Below are 19,843 nucleotides of genomic sequence, written 5' to 3' on the forward strand. Positions count from 1 at the left end.
CGATAATAGGTACGTATAACCCAATACTGATTAGAGCCCCCCTCTCAAATATATTAAGGGGAGTTCTCTATCTATTTAAATATCAGTGCTTTTTTCTGGGACTATTTTGTCCCATACACATAAACCCTTCCCTCCCTTTTTTTGGTCTTTAGCTGATAAAGAGAACATACAATTTCGCTGATGGACGTGACGCCCTTTGTGTCAGGTCCTGATCTGCTGGCGGTCCTGGTTCTGCGGCAGCGGCGCTGGCACTCGGGTTTGGGTCCGGTGGCTAACCACTCTCTCCCTCCCCCTCGTCGAAAGTGGATGCCATATGATATTGATCCTGCAAATAGTATGGTTAGAACATTTCTTTGTTATTACACTATATCTTTACCATGTAAATAATTGTATATATGCATTATTTCTGACATATAATAATTTTCATTGTGTGTTTTTCTGTCTCTTTTCTATAATAATGTTCCTCAGACAGATATACACCTTACCTCCAGCCCCTGAAGAAGAGGTCGTAATCCTTATAAAAAGCCTCGAAACGTGTTGGGCCTGCACTGTCATTTGGCTCCTTGCTGATACAGCCTCTGTGGGGTTTTGTGTAGCTCTGTCGACCTGTCGTGTTTATCCTGGTTGTATTTTAATTATTTGTTAATTCTGGCATCCATTTTTGCTTTTATTTCACTGTTCTCAATTTAATATATGTCATACTTTTACACTTTGATATATTAAAATTTTGATAATTTTTGATACTCTCTGTGATACTTTGTTGAGACCTCCGCCCTTTAAAATCCCACTTAAGAGGAAAACCTTCTACTGTTTCCCTGTTCTAATGCCTGTAAACTGATGAAGAGGTGACGTCAAATGGTTACTAAGGCTGCCTGCATAATCCTAAGACTTTGTTGGTTCTTAACTTCAGTTAGCTACCTTAAAAAATAAGCAATGATTTATAACTGCATACTGAATCATCACTGAATTGCTCACCAAAATTATAAGTGTAAATGCCATTTCTTTCTAAGATTTTTGTTAAGAGGAAAAATTTCTGCATAATACATTACCTGATCTCAGATGTCAAATACAACAGGAAAACCCTGTAATGCATTCGCTAATCATTGCGGGGGAATTTTATGTTTTTGAACTGATGTTCTATATTTGTTTTATAGTTTTTTTTTTTCTACAGATAAACATTTACAATGGCATTAAATGAAAAGCCAACATTTCACCTGTATGATATTGGAATATAGTAGTATAAGCAACAGTATGTTGTAAAGATTAAAATACTTGTAAGCAGCTGTTAGTACCCCTTTTAGGGAAACTTCTCCCCTGAGTGGACCTAGGGGGTAGGGCTAGTCGGTTCCTATAATCTTGATCCGGAAGAATCTGGGGCAGAGGGTAATGAGAAAAGGCTAACCCTAGTATACTGATTCTTAAGCTTTTAGCCATAGGAACTGAACCCGTCGGGGTAGGCCTGTAACAGGCTTGGGTGGAGAACCCACTTATTGGAGACCTTTGGGCAGGATCACGGAAGGTGAGGGTTGTATACTGTGGACCTCAGGCAAGGAGAATGTGAGTGACCAAGGATGGAAGAGTTTCTTCATGTTACAGGCGTGTGTGTACTCCATCTTGTTCCTAAGCAGGATGGTGTTTGCTGGCAGCCAATCAGGGCCCCGATAACATACTGTTTGTGTACCATCAGTAGAATTAGCTGAGTGAAAGGTGATCCTGGCTTGGGCTAAAGAAAGGATAGCGCAAGAGATGCCCATGGACTGGGAGGTAGAAAGGGAGCCCTGAAGGGAAGTTGTCATTGCAGACTTAGACCCTAAGAGGGTTTTCTGTTTAGCTGGCTGCTTCTGTTTTTTTTAACTCTCAGTCCCAGGACCCTAAACAGAAAAGTATCCCTAAAGTTTTTTTGGTATTCTAGCGTTGGACGTGTATATGTGATAAACTTTATGCAGTTGGCAGAGTACCCGTCCCCCTTAATTAGTGACTGTGGGTGAGGAGGGGTGCATAGACTCATTAGAGGACAACCACAGGGACCACGTTTTTTAACATTTCTTGGGGCAACCTCTATGTTTATAGGTCAGCTCTTCTCTCCATAGATTTAAGTTAAGTGCATCTTGCCTTTGTGAAAGTGTCAAAAGGCATGGGCGAGATCCATTTTTGCAAGATAAGCTTATGGGCCAAAAATAAGGATCTCGTCCACATTAAATTAACTTCAATGGGAAGGGCTTCTTTCGGGACTATTCCCAGGTGAGCAAATTTTGGGCCTAAGGACACCTGTGTTGAGCAGACCATATTAAGTGTCATAAAAATGGATGCCCAATACTGATAGAGTTTGAGGCAGCGCCACAATGTATGAGCAAGAGTAACCGTGGTAGTAGTACATCTGGGGCAATTTGGAGATGTCACCATCCCCCAAGAGTGTAAGTTCTGCAGAGTATAATGTGCTCTGTGAACAATAAACAATTAGGTCAATTTTTTATAAGGGGGAAGGGGAAACCTGAGTTAGAATTTCCAGAGCCTGAATCCATTCATCATCATCTAAAGCAGGGGTCTCAAAATGGCGTCCCTCCAGCTGTTGCAAAACTACAAGTCCCATCATGCCTCTGCCTGTGGGAGTCATGCTTGTAACTGTCAGCTTTGCAATGCTTCAAGGGACAGCTGGAGTTCTGCCAGTTGTAGATAACTGGTCTAAAGAGTAAAGATTCTGCCACCAAAGGTGGAGACTATTGACTTGTATTTAAGCATTAGCGGCTGTTTGTAATGCAGAGAATATATCCCAATTCTCTTTGCTCTTGGGACTGGACATAGAAACAGCCATGGTTAAAAGTAAGGAGGGATTATATTTTAATGGAAACGTTGCAGCCTGGCTCTGTAGAGCATGGCACAGCTGCAGATACTGAAAAAATAGCTTGTTAGGAAGCTTGTAACGCTCTGCTAATGGATTAAAAGATTAATGAAAATAATGAAGAAATATAATGCCAGATCTTTTCCATAGATCAAACCCTTCTAATTTTGCCAGTTCCAGTAATTGTGGGTTATTCCAAATAGGCATGAACTACTTTACCCTGTGTGTAATGTAAGGGCCCCAGTGGATTCCCATAATTTGTGAAACAAGAAAAAGATAGGAAAGCCACGTTTAAGAGAAAAGAGATGGGGCAACTTCAGGAAATTGAAAAAGTATAATATGTTGTGTAGAGTCATGAAAGTCAAGACAGTGCCAGCCATAAGTACTGCAATTGGGAGGTTAAATAATACAGTTTAGCATTGGAGACCGCTAATCCTCCTCCTTCCTCAGGTAGTTGCAATGTCTTAAGTCTTATTCTAGATTGTCTATATTTCACGATAAGATCCTGAAAAAGAGAGACTATTTTCAGAAAAAAGATCTGCGGCAGCCATATGGGAAAATCATGCAATAGATATAGCAGCTCCAGCATCCATACCATTTTGATTAAATTGGCTGTACCTATTACCATCAAGGGTAGCTTACTCCAAGTCTTATCAGTCTGTTTTAGCCTGAAAAATAAGGGTTACAAATTCTTATCTATATAGCCATTCACCTGAGGGGTGATAATAACTTCCTAAAATGTAAAGGAAGAGACTATCAAGATTTCTGCTGCTGTAGATGCTATTTCTACAGGTAGTGGGTCAAGTGGCAAAAGGACCGATTTGATCCAGTCAATGGTAAATCCTGAAAATGAGCCATTACTGGTAATAAGGGACATAACAGCCACTAAAGAGGACAAGGTGTTTCCCAAAAATAATAAAGTGTCATCAGTGTACACTGCTATTTCTTCTTCTCCTGATGACCTATGGAATCCAACAATGTCTGGTGTTTGGCAAATGGCAGCAGCCAGTAGTTCAAGGACCAAGGTAAAGAAGAGATGCAACAAAGGGCACCCCTGCCTCATTGAAGTGGAATAGGGTTTGATATGTTGCCATTAACTTGAACTCTAGCCACCGGCATCAAATAAAGAAGCTGCGCCCACTTTATGAACCAGGGAACCAAGAAATCCCACTCTATGCTGCCAAATGCTATCTATTTAGTTCTTTTTTTTCTATTGGTTGAACTAGATAGACTTGTGTATATATATATATATATATATATATATATATATATATATATATATATATATATATATATATATATATATATATATATATATATATATATATATATATATATATATATATATATATATATATATATATATATATATATACACACATACAGTATCTCACAAAAGTGAGTACACCCCTCACATTTTTGTAAATACTTTGTTATATCTTTTCATGTGACAACATTGAAGAAATGACACTGCTACAATGTAAAGTAGTGAGCGTACAGCTTGTATAACAGTGTGAATTTGCTGTCCCCTCAAATTAACTCAACACAGCCATTAATGTCTAAACCGCTGGCAACAAAAGTGAGCACACCCCTAAGTGAAAATGTCCAAATTGGGCCCAAAGTGTCAATATTTTGTGTGGCCACCATTATTTCCCAGCACTGCCTTAACCCTCTTGAGCATGGAGTTCACCAGAGCTCGACATCAGAGCACGATATCAGAGAACGACATCACAGAGCTGGTGGATGTTAGAGACCTTGCACTACTCCACCTTTCATTTGAGGATGCCCCACAGATGCTCAATAGGGTTTAGGCAGGGCTGGATTAACATAGGGTCTATTGGAGCTGCAGCTCCAGGCCCCTACCTTAATATAAGCCCAGCCACCCAAAAAGAACAGACTGCTAATGGAAAGCAATGGGCCAACAGGGAGAGATCTCCCCCGATGGGTCCTGTATTCCGCATGCACCGACTGGGCCGGTTGGTGGGATTGATAATGGACGCCGCATTAGCAGTCCTAACGGAAGCCTGGGGCACGTCCATGCAGGGCTCTTACAGAAATCTGGGGTTTCCATAGTGTTAGGTCTGCGTAGCTGCACCTTTTTAGTTCACGCCAATGCTCAGCCTTAAGGCAACCTTGCAAATCAAATGCCAGGCTTCTCTAGTGCGGTTGCGCCCTTTAGGGTTTGGGCACATGCCAACACAGGCTCTTGGAAACACAGACGGTGCCCAGTAAAAGGTCCACCAAAATCCTCAGCACCAAGCACATGATGCTCTTAATCCCTAGGTTTAGGTCTGGAGACATGCTTGGCCAGTCCATCACCTTTACCCTCAGCTTCTTTAGCAAGGCAGTGGCCGTCTTGGAGGTGTGTTTGGGGTCGTTATCATGTTGGAATACTGCCCTGCCTCCGAAGAAATGGGATCATGCTCTGCTTCAGTATGTCACAGTACATGGCATTCATGGTTCCCTCAATGAACTGTAGCTCCTAAGTGCCGGCAGCACTCATACAGCCCCAAACCATGACACTCCCACCACCATGCTTGACTGTATACAAGACACACTTGTCTTTGTACTCCTCACCTGGTTGCTGCCACACACGATTGACACCATCAGAATCAAATAAGTTTTACTTGGTCTCATCAGACCACCTGTAATCCATGTGCTTAGTCTGCTTGTCTTCAGCAAACTGTTTGCGGGCTTTCTCATGCATCTTTTTAGAAGAGGCTTCCTTTTGGGACGACAGCCATGCAGACCAATTTGATGCAGCGTGCGGCGTATGGTCTGAGCACTGACAGGCTGACCCCCCCACCCCTTCAACCTCTGCAGCAATGCTGGCAGCACTCATACATCTATTTCCCAAAGACAACCTCTGGATATGATGCTGAGCATGTGCACTCAACTTCTTTGGTCGACCATGGCAAGGCCAGTTCTGGGTGGAACCTGTCCTGTTAAACCTCTGTATGGTCTTGACCACCATGCTGCAGCTCAGTTTCAGGGTCTTGGCAATCTTCTTATAGCCTAGGCCATCTTTATGTAGAGCAACAATTCTTCTTTTCAGATCCTCAGGGAGTTCTTTGCCATGAGGTGCCATGTTGAACTTCCAGTGACCAGCATGAGAGAATGAGAGCGATAACACCAAATTTAACACACCTGCTCCCCATTCATACCTGAGACCTTGTAACACTAACGAGTCACATGACACCAGGGAGGGAAAATGGCTAATTGGGCCCAATTTGGACATTTTCACTTAGGGGTGTACTCACTTTTGTTGCCAGCAGTTTAGACATTAATGGCTGTGTGTTGAGGTATTTTGAGGGGACAGCAAATTTACACTGTTATACAAGCTGTACGCTCACTACTTTACATTGTAGCAAAGTGTCATTTCTTCAGTGTTGTCACATGAAAAGATATAATACAATATTTACAAAAATGTGAGGGGTGTACTCACTTTTGTGAGATACTGTATATATATATATATATATATATATATATATATATATATATATATATATATATATATATATATATATATATATATAATATTACAGGGGTCTCCAAACTTTTGAAACAAAAGACCAGTTTATTGTCCTTCAGACTTTTGGGGGGCCGGACTGTGGCTTGCAGAAGTGGAAGTTTTCCTGGCACCAATGGGAGTAAACCTTGCCACATTTGGTATTTGTGGGGGGAATAGTGCCCCATTGTTGGTGTTGGTGGGAGAAATGGTGCCCCATTGTTGATGTTAGTTAGCAGAAAAGTGTCTCATAAATGGGAGGGATATGCTTCAAGGGCCAGATAAAGGCAAGTGAAGGGCCACATCCAGCCGCCAGGCCGCAGTTTGGAGACCCCTGTTATATAACATACAGTATATCTGGTGTATTTCTTCAAGTAGTTCTGGAAATTTAGCCATGCGTCAACTTTCCCAATCCATCAGCAAATAACAATCTTTTTAATCAAAGAGCTGCTACTGCTTTAGCTGGGTAATAGGCTGCTTCCAGCTTCCATTTACTTCCTCATGCCTCATCAAGATAAGAGTTTTGCTCTTGGCTGTACTGGGCTGCAGTGTTTACAGTGCCATGTTTAACCACTTATCTAGATAAGGAATGAGGAGTAAAAAAAGAGCTGGATGAAGAAGCCTATTACACAGACTGATGTTCCAGTCTCCTTTTGGAACAGACTACTACAAGTTGCTAAAATGGAAATGTGTGAATTCCTATATTCTATTTCATGGTGCACATGAACATTAGATAGCTGTCTCACAACCCAACCTTTTTTGACTGGATTGCTTGATGATCCATTGTCTATGGGGGAATTTACAGCAGCTCTGACTAAGCGTTCTCGGGAAGCAAAGCTATCAGGCTGATGGTAATGCCTCAACCAATTACTATTGTTTTCCCTGGCATTAGGACTGTCTGCTTGTAGCTCCCACTCCCCCCTACATTGCCTCAAACAGTAATGTTGGAACACATTCTTCATGTATTTTTGTACTACTACAGATATATTCTTCAGCCAGTAGATAGCAGTGTTTATAAGTTTGTAGCTGCTCTATTGTAAACTGAATAATAAAGTTTCCTGTTTCCTGTCTGCAGTTAAGGAGAAAAGCCCATGTGGACTGTGCAGTGCCTGTCTGTTCTGTAGGGCTATATACAGAATTTCTAACAAGGAATGCTTGGGGATAGACTTTCCCAGGGTATATAATGAGCTAGTTAGATCTCACCCTTTCATGGCACTTATGCCTGTCAATTGGGCCATCACTGTGACCCCATCGATAAGTTTGGAAGCTAGGAAGGTCTGCTTTTAACATTTTCAGAATGTTTTGGAAAATTATTAATTTTTTTTATTTGAGAATAAATGTGCTTAGAGATGTGCAGGCACTTTCTCATAGCCAGTTTAACACACTTATGTAGCTGGTAGATGGTATTTTAGACCCCTTTCACACTGAGGCATTTTTTAGGTGTTTAAGAGCTAGAAATAGCGCCTGTAAAGCGCCTGAAAACTGTCTCCCATGCCGCCCGAATGTGAAAGCCCAAGTGCTTTCACACTGGGGTGGTGTGCTTGCGGGACGTTAGAATAAGTCCTGCAAGTAGTAATAAATAAAGGTGGTGCCGCGCTAATCCTGGATAAATTGGCTAAAGTAACTTAAAGTGGTGTGGCATACATAAGAAATGTGCAATCATAAATAGCACCACAGCAATCTCCACTCATATGGCAACAGCTCTGAGTGGTGGAATGATAATCATCTGTGGTGACAGTGGTCAATAAATATCTCTCAGCATATCCATAGATAAAGTATCAATAGTGTAAAAAGTGTCACTAATCAATAAATAATAATCCATTAATAAGTATATCTCATTATACCCATAAACAAGATATAAAAAAAATGATATAGTGTCGATTCAAAAAACGTGCATATTGCACTCTAAAGTGACTTTTAGTACATAGTAAACATGCAACACTTAAAGTGACATGGTGCAACAATGCAATGACATAATTATAAAAATTAGTAAAATATCCAGAAGTAAACAAGTGCTAAAGCATAAAGTCTCTTTGATATAGTGTGACTGTAACGTCTTGACATGCAGCAGTTGTAACAATACAAATACACTTATAATGGGAAGTAATGGGCGGCCATTTTTTCGAAGTCCTCTGGTTATAGTTATGGCGGCCATTTTCCTAAGGATCATACGGCACGGCCATGTTAGGATGTTATGTGCGCACGCCAGTGTTCAAATGACACCTGATCCCAGCGGCCAATTAGACAGGCCGATTACTCTCATGTCTCTAGCACTGTCAGCAGGGAAGGGGAAGCTAACTCATGCTCAGCCCAGCAATTCCTATATTGGACAGCCTAGATAGACAAGTGGTACATTGGGGAAGTTAGAACGAGGAAAAAACAACAATTTAAACGAAATGTATATTAGTATCCGGGGGAAGAGATAAAAAAAAAAATATATATATTTTGGGAAATACTCAAGCGATAGGCGAGCTCAACCAAAGGGGAATGATCAGGTAGATATGGTCAGATTTAGAGAGGGAATTATCCGCATGAAGATAATGTAATGTAAGGGAAAAAACACAGAAAGGACAGGCGATCATGCTGTCATAGGTAAAATCACAATATTTAAAGGTATATTAATCTAAAATTTAATGGAGGATCATATTGTTCAGATTGTGATGTGAAGGAAGGGCTATTTAATTAAAAATGTATTAAAAATAAAGATAAAGGGGTGCTGGCATCAAATCCATATATCAGTAAGTAGACCGATTAAAATATACATAATGAATATATATAAAAACATATAATTAAAATATAGAAAGATAATTTAAAAATCACTAAGGAAACAGTTAAGATCGAATTCGATATTAAGGCCACGAGGAGAGAAAGTATCTAAAGTAAAGATCCATTTGGATTCAAGTTTACTTAGGGTCCTCACCTTGTGCCCCCCCGCCAATGTTTAGTATACGGTGTAATACCGCAAAACTTTAAATGGGTGGGATCCTTATTATGACAGGTCAGGAAGTGTTTTGATACCTTATGTTTGTCATAACCATTGAGAATGTTTTTAACATGTTCTTTGAGGCGCACTCTCAGAGGTCTTTTGGTGCGTCCAACATACTGGAGGCCGCAACTACATTCAAGCGCGTATACCGCCCCTTCGGTATTACAACAAATGAAATCCTTAACTTTGTATGTATCTCCCGTGCTAGTAGACGTAAAGTCAAATACCTTTTCTTTTGGGCGTTTGGCCCTTAAGCACGCAAAACATCTTTTACATGGAAAAAATCCATTACCCGTAAAAAATGAGAAAGGTTTTTTTGGTGGATCCACAACATTTTTGACTACTATATCGCAAATTGTCGGTGCCCTTTTATATACGAACTTCGGGTTCCTAGAAAGAATCTCATATAGTTGTCTATCTGCCAACAGGATATGCCAGTGGCGTTTAATTATCTTTTCAATTCTTTTGTGTTGCACATTATAGTCTAAAACCAACGGTATTCCTTCTATTAGGTTTCTTTGTGTCTCCTTTTCTTTGATCAGTTCTTTCCGATCGATCCTTGAAATTTCGGTAATCTTGGTCTTAATAAATTGTCGATCGTAGCCTTTTGAGATAAACCTCTCTCCCATCTTTTCGGCTTGTTCAAAGAACGTCTCTATTTTAGTACAATTTCTTTTTCTCCGCATCAGTTGGCCTTTTGGGATATTGAAAACCCAGTTTTTGTGAGGACAACTCTCTATTGGGAGGTAACTATTCCTATCGACGCTCTTAAAGTGCGTTTTAGTGCTAAGTGTAGAGTTCTCGAGTGTGATCTCAAGGTCCAGGAAGTTAATTTTATTCTTGCTGATGTCCCAAGTTAGTTCAATACTTCTATCATTAATATTCAGTTTTTTAAGGAACTCAGTTAGCTCACCTGCTTCACCGTCCCATAGTATAAAAATATCATAGATATACCTTTTGTATATCACTAGCTCCCTTGGACGATTATTAAAAACATTTTCCTCCTCCCATTTTGCCATGAAAAGGCCCGCTATGCTCGGGGCAAATCTTGCTCCCATAGCAACTCCCGTTTGCTGATAGTAATAAGTCTTGTTGTACCAAAAATAGTTGTTCTTGAGACTGAATTCAAGGCATTTTATCAGAAACTTTCTCTGCATACATGGGAGCTTGGTATATTTCCTTAAGCCCCATTTTGCGGCCTCACAGGCTCGATAGTGAGGGATCACCGTATAAAGGGATGATACATCCGTGGGCCAAAACCCATGATCTATCTCCTCCTGGGAAATTCTCTATAATTTGCAACATCTGTTTAGTATCTCACAGATATGCTTCTGTCTTTTGAACTGCTGGCTGTAGAAAAACATCAATGTACTGTCCCATCCTCGAGGTCAATGACTCTATAGCGTTTACTATCGGTCTCGGTGGTGGATCCGTTCTGTTTTTATGGATTTTCGGTAATAGATATATGATTGGCGTGCGACAGGAATCTGGTATGAGAAATCTTGCTTCTTTTTTGTTCAGTACAGATTTTTTTACCCCCAGGTGCACAATCTGTTCCAGTGCCTTCCGGCAACCAATTACAGGGTTCTTCAATAACTTAGTATATGTCTTAGTATCATCCAACATCTGAGTCATTGAATTATGATATTGTTCTTTCGAGAGGATCACGATCCCACCTCCCTTATCTGCTGGCCGGATAACGATATCTCGCCTTTTTGTCAACTTCCGGATACCATTTTTGATAAAATTGGGTTCCTCTTTCTTTTTAATCTTCAGATCTTTGATCTCTTCTAAAACAATTTTCTTAAAAACATCAATATGTTTACTATCTTTAGTTGGGGGATTAAAAATAGATTTGTTCCTTAGTGAACTGTGTATGACGCCATAGTTTGTAGACATTGCCAGTCTGGGTATCGGAGGATTTCCTGCTAAGTATTTTTGAATATTCAATTTACGCACAAATTTTTGAATACCAATATAGGTTTCAAATTTGTTGAGGTTTTTTGTGGGTGCATACTTCAACTCTTTATCTAATACTCCAACCTCTTCATGTGTCAATTCCTGGCCACTGAGGTTGAAGATGCCCTCTCCTCTTACTCTCTCTTTCTTTTGTTGTCTCTTTCCGGCCCTTCGTCCTCTCTTCTTTCTGGACTTTTTCATAGAGTTTGCATCTCCTCTGAGTTTTTCACTGGGTGATTTTCTCTGTTCCGGTCTAAAAAAGATTTGTTAAAATCTTGATCCCCATAACGGGAGGGGTATGGTCTGGCTGATCTTTCTTCTCCTTCTCTACTCATCAGCGGTGCGTAGTAATTATATGTAGGGAGAGGGCTTTGTTCATCTTGCCGGTAATTTCTCTGTGTTGGTCCCCTTCTATCTTCATATCTATATTCCTGGATGGGGCTCCTGTCCCTTGGTCTATAGTATTCATATCCCGATTCTCTATTCTCTCTATATTCTTGTGCGGGTCTTCCCTGGTCCCTATATTCATATTGTGGTCCTCTGTAATCTCGTTCCTCATATGGTGGTTTATGCCAGTTATTCCTATTCTGGGGCCTTCTGTTATTTTTCCAGTAATGTTGTTTTCTTCCTCCGTTTTGTGGTGTTCGGTAATTCTGCTGGGGTCTCCTCTCATTCCGGTATGGAGTGTTCGAATGATTTTCGGTATTTCTCCCGTCATTGTCTCTATATATTGGAGTCATCACTCGGTTTTCTTCTCTTTGATCTTGGTATCTCGTGTTCTCCATAGTTGGCCTGGGTTGTTCATTATGTTGTTGAGAGTACATTCTTACTGTTTTTTCTGGTGTAGAATATGTGGATGAACTTTCAGTTTTATTTAGCTGGCTTTGCCATTTAAAGACTTGGTCATTGCGAAAATCATTAGTTTCTCTATTGTGCTTCTTGCTTTTCCTCTACTGGACCTCCTTATCTTTTTTAACGAGGTCTCTATTCAATTGAGTCATTAAGGTGTTAAATTCAGTCGTGTCTTTGTGCGGTTCTAATTCTTCTCTCAATTCAGCAATATTCTGGTCTATTTTTTTATTTTTTCTACGTTTCCTCTCTAACAGAAATCCTATGAGTTCAAGGCCTTTATCGTTAAAAAATTTGTACCATTCATCGTTTGATTCTTGGTCTACCAGGCCATCGTTGGGGGGGACATCCCACCTCAGCCTTCTTGGGACTATACTTTCTTTGAGGTATGTTTCAAAGGTGCAGATGTCCCACCATAGGCTCACTTTCTTTTCCATATTATATCCTAATTTCCTCATTAGGCTTTCAAGATCTAGGTTAGTGTTAGGTTTAATATTGGTGACATTAAATACTTCTTCTAAATTTACTCTCCTTTTTTCCATATAGGAAAACACATCCATGATTGCTGCAGGAATGGATGGTATATAAGAAATAGACTAAAATTATATGATTATTCCCGCGCTATCTGGTAAGACTAAACAGGACTCAGATAGGAGAAGCTGCCTGCACCGAATAGGGTATAACCTAAACCCTGTGGATAAATAGTAATAAATAAAGGTGGTGTCGCGCTAATCCTGGATAAATTGGCTAAAGTAACTTAAAGTGGTGTGGCATACATAAGAAATGTGCAATCACAAATAGCACCACAGCAATCTCCACTCATATGGCAACAGCTCTGAGTGGTGGAATGATAATCATCTGTGGTGACAGTGGTCAATAAATATCTCTCAGCATATCCATAGGTAAAGTATCAATAGTGTAAAAAGTGTCACTAATCAATAAATAATAATCCATTAATAAATATATCTCATTATACCCATAAACAAGATATCAAAAAAATGATATAGTGTCGATTCAAAAAACGTGCATATTGCACTCTAAAGTGACTTTTAGTACATAGTAAACATGCAGCACTTAAAGTGACGTGGTGCAACAATGCAATGACATAATTATAAAAATTTGTAAAATTTCGGCATATCACGGATCTTGTGGACAGATTACTGGGAGGGGCTGGGGAAGACCCGGCTGTCATGGTGCACGTTGGCACCAATGACAAAGTCAGAGGCAGATGGAGTGTCCTAAAGAACGATTTTAGGGACTTATGTGCTAAATTGAGGAAAAGGACCTCCAAGGTAGTATTCTCAGGAATACTACCGGTACATCGAGCCACACCAGAAAGGCAGAGGAAGATTAGGGAAGTAAACAAGTGGCTGAAGAGCTGGTGTAGTAAGGAGGGGTTTGGTTTCCTGGAGGACTGGGCCGACTTCTCAGTCGGTAACCGGTACTATAGAAGGGACAGACTGCACCTAAATGAGGAGGGTGCAGATCTGCTGGGAATGAAGATGGCCAAAAAGTTAGAGGGGTTTTTAAACTAGGCGATGGGGGGGAGGGTCCAGAGACAGTGATAGCCAGCGCGGATGATATTCCAGAGGGTAGTGTTGGGGGCATTAGTGGTAGGTTAACCAAAGCACAAAAACACAAGGTGAGTATAGTAGCAAGTCCTAGTTGCAGTTTTGAAACACCCAATACGAGGACAATATGCGACCGGTCTAAACTATGTGGCATGTTCACCAACGCCAGAAGCATGGCAGACAAGATGGGTGAACTAGAGATACTGTTGTACAAGGAGGATTTGGATTTTGTGGGAATTTCAGAGACCTGGTTCAACAGCTCTCATGATTGGCTGGCAAACATTCAAGGGTATACCCTATACCGCAAGGATAGAGAGGGTAAAAAAGGGGGAGGGGTATGCCTATATATCAAGAATAATGTACAAGCGAATGTGAGAGATGACATCACTGAGGGAGCTAGAGAGGAGGTGGAATCCTTATGGGTAGAGCTCCAAAGGGATGAAGCTAAGGGGAAAATAATACTGGGAGTATGCTATAGGCCCCCTAACCTGAAGGAGGAAGTGGAGACGGATCTCCTATCACAAATTGGATTAGCAGCAAGGATGGGAAGTGTTATCATAATAGGGGATTTTAATTATCCAGACATAGACTGGGCGGAGGGAACCGCGCATTCATTTAAGGCTCGCCAGTTCCTTAATGTCTTGCAGGACAATTTTATGGGTCAGATGGTAGACGCACCAACTAGAAATAAAACATTACTGGATCTACTGATTACCAACAATACAGACCTGATCACAGATGTGGAAATACGGGGCAATTTAGGTAACAGCGATCACAGGTCAATTAGTTTCAGCATAAATCACACAAATAGGAAACATAAAGGGAATACAAAGACACTGAATTTCAAAAGAGCCAACTTCCCTAAACTACAAACCTTGCTAAAAGGCATAAATTGGGATAAAATATTAGGAACAAAGAATACGGAGGAGAGATGGGTTTGCTTTAAGAGCATATTAAATAAGGGCATTAGCCAATGTATCCCATTGGGTAATAAATTTAAAAGAGCGAACAAAAATCCTGGATGGCTTAACTCCAATGTAAAAATGCATATAAAAGCAAAGGAGAAGGCCTTCAAAAAATACAAGGTTGAGGGATCATCCTCAGCATTCAGACTTTATAAAGAATGCAATAAGAAATGTAAGGGTGCAATTAGGACGGCTAAGATAGAACATGAAAGACACATAGCGGAGGAGAGCAAAAAAAATCCCAAGAAATTCTTTAAGTATGTAAACAGTAAAAAAGGGAGGACAGACCATATTGGCCCCATAAAGAACGAGGAAGGACATCTGGTTACAAAGGATGGGGAGATGGCAAAGGTATTGAATTTATTCTTCTCCTCAGTCTTCACAAGTGAATCGGGGGGCTTCAGTAACCAAAACTGCAGTGTTTATCCTCATGACACAACACAGGAAGCACCTCCATGGTTAACAGAGGACGGAATTAAAATTAGACTTGAGAAACTTAACATTAATAAATCACCGGGACCAGATGGCTTGCATCCGAGGGTACTTAGGGAACTCAGTCAGGTGATTGCCAGACCGTTGTTCCTAATTTTTACAGACAGTCTATTGACTGGAATGGTACCAGCTGATTGGAGAAAAGCCAATGTAGCACCAATATTTAAAAAGGGCCCAAAAAAGACCATAGGGTGAGTACCTGGATTGAAAACTGGCTACAAGGGCGTGTTCAGAGGGTGGTGATAAATGGGGAGTACTCAGAATGGTCAGGGGTGGGTAGTGGGGTTCCCCAGGGTTCTGTGCTGGGACCAATCCTATTTAATTTGTTTATAAACGATCTGGAGGATGGGATAAACAGTTCAATCTCTGTATTTGCAGACGGTACTAAGCTAAGTAGGGCAATAACTTCTCCGCAGGATGTGGAAACCTTGCAAAAAAACCTAAACAAATTAATGGGGTGGGCGACTACATGGCAAATGAGGTTCAATGTAGAAAAATGTAAAATAATGCATTTGGGTGGCAAAAATATGAATGCAATCTATACACTGGGGGGAGAACCTCTGGGGGAATCTAGGATGGAAAAGGACCTGGGGGTCCTAGTAGATGATAGGCTCAGCAAAGGCATGCAATGCCAAGCTGCTGCTAATAAGGCAAACAGAATATTGGCATGTATTAAAAGGAGGATCAACTCCAGAGATAAAACGATAATTCTCCCGCTCTACAAGACTCTGGTCCGGCCGCACCTGGAATATGCTGTCCAGTTCTGGGCACCAGTCCTCAGGAAGGATGTACTGGAAATGGAGCGAGTACAAAGAAGGGCAACAAAGCTAATAAAGGGTCTGGAGGATCTTAGTTATGAGGAAAGGTTGCGAGCGTTGAACTTATTCTCTCTGGAGAAGAGACGCTTGAGAGGGGATATGATTTCAATTTACAAATACTGTACTGGTGACCCCACAATAGGGATAAAACTTTTTCGCAGAAGAGAGTTTAATAAGACTCGGGGCCACTCATTACAATTAGAAGAAAAGAGGTTTAACCTTAAACTACGTAGAGGGTTCTTTACTGTAAGAGCGGTAAGGATGTGGAATTCCCTTCCACAGGCGGTGGTCTCAGCGGGGAGCATTGATAGCTTCAAGAAACTATTAATCACCTGAATGTCCGCAACATACAGGGATATGTAAGGTAATACTGACACATAATCACACACATAGGTTGGACATGATGGACGTGTGTCTTTTTTCAACCTCACCTACTATATGTAACTATGTAATCCAGAAATAAACAAGTGCTAAAGCATAAAGTCTCTTTGATATAGTGTGACTGTAATGACTTGACATGCAGCAGTTGTAACAATACAAATACACTTATAATGGGAAGTAATGGGCGGCCATTTTTTCGAAGTCCTCTGGTTATAGTTATGGCGGCCATTTTCCTAAGGATCATACGGCACGGCCATGTTAGGATGTTATGTGCGCACGCCAGTGTTCAAATGACACCTGATCCCAGCGGCCAATTAGACAGGCCGAATACTCTCATGTCTCTAGCACTGTCAGCAGGGAAGGGGAAGCTAACTCATGCTCAGCCCAGCAATCCCTATATCGGACAGCCTAGATAGACAAGTGGTACATTAGGGAAGTTAGAACGAGGAAAAAACAACAATTTAAATGAAATGTGTATTAAGATCCGGGGAAGAGATAAAAAAATATATATATATATATTGGGAAATACTGTAAGGGAGAAAACTGTAAGGGATCTCAACTGTTTCCTTAGTGATTTTTAAATTATCTTTCTATATTTTAATTATATGTTTTTATATATATTCATTATGTATATTTTAATCTGTCTACTTACTGATATATGGATTTGATGCCAGCACCCCTTTATCTTTATTTTTAATAAATTTTTAATTAAATAGCCCTTCCTTCACGTCACAATCTGAACAATATGATCCTCCATTGAATTTTAGATTACTATACCTTTAAATATTGTGATTTTAGCCTAATTGGTTATTGATTTTAGTTATCTTACTATGTGTCACTCATGATGTTTTATACTTTAGTTTAATTGATATAAATATACTATTGATGTCCTATGTGATATTGTTTACCTATGACAGCATGATCGCCTGTCCTTTCTGCATTTTTTCCCTTACATTGGCACCTTTATCTTCATGCGGATAATTCCCTCTCTAAATCTGACCATATCTACCTGATCATTCCCCTTTGGTTGAGCTCGCCTATCGCTTGAGTATTTCCCAATATATATATATTTTTTCATCTCTTCCCCGGATACTAATATACATTTCGTTTAAATTGTTGTTTTTTCCTCGTTCTAACTTCCCCAATGTACCACTTGTCTATCTAGGCTGTCCAATATAGGGATTGCTGGGCTGAGCATGAGTTAGCTTCCCCTTCCCTGCTGACAGTGCTAGAGACATGAGAGTATTCGGCCCGTCTAATTGGCCGCTGGGATCAGGTGTCATTTGAACACTGGCGTGCGCACATAACATCCTAACATGGCCGCGCCGTATGATCCTTAGGAAAATGGCCGTCATAACTATAACCAGAGGACTTCGAAAAAATGGCCACCCATTACTTCCCATTATAAGTGTATTTAAAGATACGTTTGAAGCCTGTACGCATCCCCTGATGAAGACACGTGCGGTGTGACGTCACGCGTAGGGACGGGACAGGCTTTACATGTTGTGAGAGGTATACGAGCTCCCCGCTCTTTGGAGATATGTTCGTTTTTATGTTATTTATTTGAGTACCCTTGATTTTACAAAGCTGTTGGTTAAAATGTTATCACGCTATTGGGACTCCCTATGTTTTCTGTCCTCTCATACCACTGAGGGAACCACCTCTTGTGACGAGGACCGGGAAGATAGCGCTTTACACCTATAGGAGGACCCCCCTAAAGATTTAAGGTCATATGCGTTTGCCCTATTACCCTAAGGTAAGGGGCCACTTCTTACCTGTGTGTATTAACACGAAGATGTGCACTGTGTGATTTTTTTTGTGAACACTGCACTGCGACTGTTGCATGCCAGAACGCTGCTGTCACATTTTCAAAAAAGGACTTCTTGCTTGTGTTGAAACACTTTGTATTGTTACAACTGCTGCATGTCAAGACGTTACAGTCACACTATATCAAAAGAGACTTTATGCTTTAGCACTTGTTTATTTCTGGATATTTTACAAATTTTTATAATTATGTCATTGCATTGTTGCACCACGTCACTTTAAGTGTTGCATGTTTACTATGTACTAAAAGTCACTTTAGAGTGCAATATGCACGTTTTTTGAATCGACACTATATCATTTTTTTTTATATCTTGTTTATGGGTATAATGAGATATATTTATTAATGGATTATTATTTATTGATTAGTGACACTTTTTACACTATTGATACTTCACCTATGGATATGCTGAGAGATATTTATTGACCACTGTCACCACAGATGATTATCATGCCACCACTCAGAGCTGTTGCCATATGAGTGGACATTGCTGTGGTGCTATTTGTGATTGCACATTTCTTATGTATGCCACACCACTTTAAGTTACTTTAGCCAATTTATCCAGGATTAGCGCGGCACCACCTTTATTTATTACTATTTATCCACAGGGTTTAGATTATACCTTATTCGGTGCAGGCAGCTTCTCCTATCTGAGTCCTGTTTAGTCTTACCAGATAGCGCGGGAATAATCATATAATTTTAAGTCCTGCAAGTAGCATCTTTGGGGTGGTTTGGGAGCACTGTATACATCGCTCCCAAAACGCTCAGCCCATTGAAATTAAGTGAAAAGCTGAAAAGCGTTTTGGAAACACCGCAACTCGGGCGCTTTTAACCCCTTCTTCGGCTGCTAGTGGGCGTTAAAAGCTCCCCACTAGCGGCTGACAGCGCTGCTTAAACAGCGCTAAAGCGAGCGCCGCTTTAGCGCTGAACGCCAGGGCATCCCAGTGTGAAAGTAACCTAAAAGTGATATATTTTAAAGGATGACTGTACATTAAAAATACAATATGGCCCAGGAATTAAGCTACATGGATGTAATACTTTGATACTTGGTGACATTCAAAATACAATCATTGGGTGGCCTGCATTCAGTGTTTAGAACCTTCCAAGTTGTTGTACTTGTGAAAGGCTCTGGGGTATGCCTTCATGCTGCCAACAATTGGATGGGTATGGCTTATACAGAATGATTGCCACTGTGAGCAAAATCCATTCACTTAGCAGCCTAGAGACACAGCTCAGAACTTTTCATAGGCACAGCAGATTGTTGGGTTCTAAGCTGTCCATTTAATACACCACTCATATTGTATTAATCTCGAGCTACAAATGCATGTGCCTAATGGATGGACTGCTATTTATTTGTAAAGTACAGTTTTTATTTAGCATTTAAATATAGGTTCACTTTAACATACGCAAATAGCAAGACAATATTAGCTGATTAAAATAGACAGAAATGACAGGTATAACCTGTACTACTACACTCAGTTGCTGGTATTAGGAAATCATTAGTGCCTACTAAAGATTACCTTGGCAGTGTAGCATATAGACATTTTTTTATTTAATCAAAGGACATCATTTTTCTGTCTTAGGCTACATTCACATGGCAGTTTAGCAGCAGGGGGCAGTCACTGACAACAATCTCCCACTCTTGCCAGCAGA

The sequence above is a fragment of the Aquarana catesbeiana genome, linkage group LG05, assembly GCF_042186555.1.
Source record: "Aquarana catesbeiana isolate 2022-GZ linkage group LG05, ASM4218655v1, whole genome shotgun sequence".
In the NCBI taxonomy this organism is placed as follows: Eukaryota; Metazoa; Chordata; class Amphibia; order Anura; family Ranidae; genus Aquarana; species Aquarana catesbeiana.